Below are 6,124 nucleotides of genomic sequence, written 5' to 3'. Positions count from 1 at the left end.
TTAGTTTTTGGTGAGCTTATATCTTGTTTGACCAGTCTATATCTAGATTACCTTCCGACTGAAGTTAAGCAATAATCTTGTCCTGTTGGGCAACTTGACAGATGCTCATCGCCTACACTAGGACCATAACATGTGTTGTCCGGTGCAGTCGATACATATTGGCATTGATAGCATTGAATAGCTGATCCTGCAATTTTCATTAACAATGGACAATTTTTATGAATTTCGTTTACCTTGATTAAAATGTTTAAAGAATTGTTTAGCCTGAAAAACCTTGAATGGAGAAAAAAGCAAGAAGAAGTCCAACTTTGACAATAATCTTCATGTTGCTTGATCGATGTGTCTTCTGCTATGGATCAAATTATCACTTATAAGAGCCTAAAATCTGCTGAATTGCATAAATTATTTCAATTAAGGTTTTTATCTTTGCTTTTCTTCTAGTCAGCCACCTGTACGTTGTTGGCAAAACTTTGAGGCGTGGCCTAAATCGAGTATGGCGTTAAACATAAACAAACATCGCTTTCACAACTCTCAAACTTTTTTATGTTTCTGTCCTTCATCGTCATACTCGGCAAGCAACGTCTCGTATCAAACTTGAGCATTTAAAAGTATTTTACGATATAATTGCATTAACTTTTGTTCTGTGCCCCTTATTCAATGCAGCTTGATCTCGTTTCATGTAATTTGAATGGATGAAAAACTCAATGCAAAAACTTTGTGCTGCAGCAGCAGACCAAGCGTTAACCCTATCCTAACCAGGCTCGCGAGTTTACTGAAAATCTAGGTGTGGCCGACCCCGCACACACATTTTCAATCGTTAATTACTAGAAAACTATACGTCGTAAACTGATCGGATTTTGACAGGTTAGTAGAAAAATCTGCTGGCTTCCTGTATACATCATAATTGTAAAACTAAAGAAAGTGAATTTAGTGTAAATTAAGTATTTCTCAAAGTGACACATTTCTAGAAATTCTTCTTGATATGCCGCGTCCCCGCTGTGCGGAAAACCAGCTGACCGCGAGATGAGAACGAAAGAGAATAGTTAGTCGAGTTATTGGTGCGTAAATGAGTAATACGCTTCAATGCGGAGAGCAGAGCAAAGCAGAGGAAAATTATGAAAATATCGCAATATCTTAAAAATTACAAAATCCAACTTTATCAAACAAACATGGACAGATAGCCGAACATTTTTTAGGAAAAGTCACCAAATTTCAAGTTTCTACAGCTAACAATGCAACTGTACGCCACGTTTTGCTGTGACATTGTGCAGGAGAAGCCAAGCCTAGTTAGAATAGGGTTAAAGAAATCAATGCTGTTTATCATCCATCTTACAAATGCAGCATTCTCGACTAGTGAAGACAACTATCTGTAACGAAAGCCAAATCATGCCAGCACAGCCAAGGAAATGACAGAGTTTCATGTCATGATTCAACCTCACGCCCTCGCGTCCGCTTCGGATCTGTCAATAGCTTCAACATCCGATCTTACCCTGAAGGAAACTATTTCCAAGAAATGTTTGTCATGACATGCAGAACTGAATAGGTTTATTTTTTGTTGCCTTATCCTAGGCCTACCATATTTTCATCGCCTAAAAGGAGGACAATTTCGCCAGCTAGTGCAATGAAAATAGAGTTTTACGTTTAAAGAATTTATCACATGTTTTGGATAACTATACGTATATGCACAAGTAATGCATTCAGCTTCAAAATCATTACGTCCTTTTCTGAAACAAGGATACTTTTGCCACAGTTCATCAGAAAACACAGTATATTTCTTTGGCGTTACTGCCTAGCTTTATTTAGCTTTTATGGTTGTGTAAATCAAAACAATGATAACAAAAATGGTTAGACCTCATGCTGTCGCCGAAATGTCACTTGACTTAGACCTCATGCCAAAAAGTCGGGATCACGTCAATTGACCGTGAACAAATGCACCGGTGACAATTGGTCGTGGTCAACTGGCCGGCGACACAAAACAAACGCTACGCATTTGATTTTTATTTTTTAAGCATATTAGCATGGTTGTTTATTCAAATTATATGATTAAAGTAATAATATGGTTTAAGGTCAGTTGGTTCTAGGTAAATTTACGTCATGGTCAGTTGTCCTCGGTGAGTTTGTTCGCGGTCAATTTCCCACGGTTAATTGTCGTTTGACCCAAAAAGTCACATAAAAATATAATTGTGTTGAAAATATAAGCAAGAATGCACAAAATGCAAAAAAGTGGACATTTTGACATTTTTCAGTAGGCTATACTTTGAGCACAATTCATTTTTATTTAGAAAAGAAGATATATGGTAGCCCTAAGTAACACTAATAGTAGGCTAGGCCTACAAAACTCACACCTTTGCTTTATTAATGGGCCTTTTTACATGTGAGGTTCTGTTGCAATTTTTCTGGCGCAAGTTTAAACTTAACAGACCCCAAGTTTGAACTTAACTCAACATCAAAAAGCCCAAATGTTACAGAGAACGTCGAACAATGTTTGCAATAACAATCAAGAAGGTAGGGCTGGTAGAGCAATTTGTTGGAAAACATTTTTTAAACCAGCAATTCATCATGTTTCATGGCTACAGTAATATTTTGGAAATAAATACAACGTCTCGCCTAAAAGTTTTGTTGAAAGTATAAGCAACTAACTCGAAATGCGAAAAAGAGGACATTTGGGCATTTTCGAGCGTCCTCGTAGGACCATTCACTTTTCTTAAAAAAAGAGGACAAATCCTCCTAAAAGAGGACGTATGGTAGGCCTACCTTATCCACGTTGTTTGTACTGTTACAGATTTTCTATTGCCAGGTCCTTCTCCACTGCTTTCACGGCCCACTCAAAGCCAACAAGCCTCTTTTAATAAAGTCCGATTGTATTTCGATAACAGATAAAAACACTCCGCTTTTGCTTTTGGGGCTGGACTTTCGGTGCACACGTTTTACAATAAAGTGGTAAAATATAATAAAGCAACTAGGGCAGTTCTGAGTGACCAACAAACACGAAAGGTCCTCTTCCTAAACGCCCATACCACGACTGCCATGAAAGCCACGATTTTCTCGCCAGCTCACCTCCCTCGCCTGAAGCCCTACGGGAGACCAACCGAAAACAGGACACGTATGAATCTGCACTGGACCACATCGAAACACTTGAGGCGGTATAAACAATGTGAAAAAACAGTGGACAAGCGAAATCGATAAAATCAGATCATCAAGAGAAACAACAAACAGAATAAAAGTTAACTGATAACTTAAGTAAACAAAAGCGTGGGAAGATGCACGAAAAACAAACAAACAATAGTGCGAAATATTATTTCGCCACAGTACTTTCAAAAAACTTGTGCAGTTTCATCCAAACAGATTATTAATATGTTTTAAACATGATTTTATGTGAGGTTAACATCAATGTACGTGACCAAAAACTGATCCACATGTTTCAATTCATCCAAAGGATTTTGTACTGCAATTTACTGAGCTAATATTTTATTTCAATATTAAAGGCAATTGATTTGGAAATATTCAACCGAAACTGGTCTCAGACAGCATCAGGAATTTCCCGATTTATTTTGAAGCTTTCAAGAGTTAATTTATTTTACGTTTTGTCTGATATGATCGAGTCTTGTGACGCAAATCGTGATAAGTCTGGTTTCTATTCGAAACTAAATGTTCAAGTCGTGATTATTTCGCAAACAAACTACCCCGCCCTGCATCACGTGAATCGTGATTTATTTGTCATTTGATATTTTTTCTGCAGTATGTGAATAAATGCTAAAATAAAGCTAAAGTTACTAATATGAAAGCTAAAAAAATGTATGGTATAGATCACAAACAAACATCGCTTTCACAACTCTCAAACTTTTTTATGTTTCTGTCCTTCATCGTCATACTCGGCAACGTCTCGTAACAAACTTGAGCATTTAAAAGTATTTCACAATATAATTGCATTAACTTTTGTTGTGTGCCCGATTCAACGCAACTTGATCTCACGTTTCATGTAATATGAATGGATGAAAAACTCAATGCAAAAACTTTGTGCTGCAGCAGCAGACCAAGTGTTAAAGAAATCAAGGCTGTTTATCATCCATCTTACAAAAGCAGCATTCTCGACTGGTGAAGACAATTATCTGTAACGAAAGCCAAATCATGCCAGCACAGCCAAGGAAGTGACAGAGTTTCATGTCATGATTCAACCTCACGCCCTCGCGTCCGCTTCGGATCTGTCAATAGCTTCAACATCCGATCTTACCCTGAAGGAAACTATTTCCAAGAAACGTTTTTCAAGACATGCAGAACTGAATAGGTTTATTTTTTGTTGCCTTATCCTAGGCCTACCATATTTTCATCGCCTAAAAGGAGGACAATTTCGCCAGCTAGTGCAATGAAAATAGAGTTTTACGTTTAAAGAATTTATCACATGTTTTGGATAACTATACGTATATGCACAAGTAATGCATTCAGCTTCAAAATCTTTATGTCCTTTTCTGAAACAAGGATACTTTTGCCACAGTTCATCAGAAAACACAGTATATTTCTTTGGCGTTACTGCCTAGCTTTATTTAGCTTTTATGGTTGTCGAAATCAAAACAATGATAAAAAAAATGGTTAGACCTCATGCTGTCGCCGAAATGTCACTTGACTTAGGCCTCATGCCAAAAAGTCGGGATCACGTCAATTGACCGTGAACAAATGCACCGGTGACAATTGGTCGTGGTCAACTGGCCGGCGACACAAAACAAACGCTACGCATTTTATTTTTATTTTTTAAGCATATTAGCATTGTTGTTTATTCAAATTGTATGATTAAAGTAACAATATGATTTAAGGTCAGTTGGTTCTAGGTAAATTTACGTCATGGTCAGTTGTCCCCCGGTCAGTTGTCCTCGGTGAGTTTGTTCGCGGTCAATTTCCCATGGTTAATTGTCGTTTGACCCAAAAAGTCACATAAAAATATAATTGTGTTGAAAATATAAGCAAGAAAGCACAAAATGCAAAAAAGAGGACATTTTGACATTTTTCAGTAGGCTATACTTTGAGCACAATTCATTTTTATTTAGAAAAGAAGATATATGGTAGCCCTAAGTAACACTAATAGTAGGCTAGGCCTACAAAACTCACACCTTTGCTTTATTAATGGGCCTTTTTACATGTGAGGTTCTGTTGCAATTTTTCTGGCGCAAGTTTAAACTTAACAGACCCCAACTTTGAACTTAACCCACCCTCCGCGCATGTGAAACCACGAACTTGTCGAGACGACTAGCGCTACATTCTTTACGGTCTGTTAAGTTCGAACTCGTGCCAGAAAAATTGCGACAGATCCTCGCATGTTAAAAAGCCCAAATGTTACAGAGAACGTCGAACAATGTTTGCAATAACAATCAAGAAGGTAGGGCTGGTAGGGCAATTTGTTGGAAAAAATTTTTTAAACCAGCAATTCATCATGTTTCATGGCTACAGTAATATTTTGGAAATAAATACAACGTCTCGCCTAAAAGTTTTGTTGAAAGTATAAGCAACTAACTCGAAATGCGAAAAAAGAGGACATTTGGGCATTTTTGAGCGTCCTCGGAGGACCATTCACTTTTCTTGAAAAAAGAGGACAAATCCTCCTAAAAGAGGACGTATGGTAGGCAATGTTCCCTCTAATTTTTCACGAGTCTGAGCAAACACACTAACTCCCTGAGCGGTCCCTTGGACCACTGTGAGCAACATCAAACGTTCCACGTGCGCACTGTGGCCATTATTATGCGTTTATTTTATTTTCGATTCAGGTTGGATGCTTTTTTCTTGTGCGCAGCACAGATTTTCTGTGCGCGGAGCCCGTGTCAGCAGTGCGCATTTGCGCACGCGCGCAGCTTAGAGGGAACATTGATGGTAGGCCTACCTTATCCACGTTGTTTGTACTTTCAAAAAACTTGCGCGGTTTCATCCAAACAGATTATTAATATGTTTTAAACATGATTTTATGTGAGGTTAACATCAATGTACGTGACCAAAAACTGATCCACATGTTTCAATTCATCCAAATGATTTTGTACTGCAATTTACTGAGCTAATATTTTATTTCAATATTAAAGGCAATTGATTTGGAAATATTCAACCGAAACTGGTCTCAGACAGCATCAGGAATTTCCCGATTTAT

Source organism: Clavelina lepadiformis, chromosome 6 (assembly GCF_947623445.1).
Source record: "Clavelina lepadiformis chromosome 6, kaClaLepa1.1, whole genome shotgun sequence".
Taxonomy (NCBI): domain Eukaryota; kingdom Metazoa; phylum Chordata; class Ascidiacea; order Aplousobranchia; family Clavelinidae; genus Clavelina; species Clavelina lepadiformis.
This window is presented reverse-complemented; position numbering follows the sequence as displayed.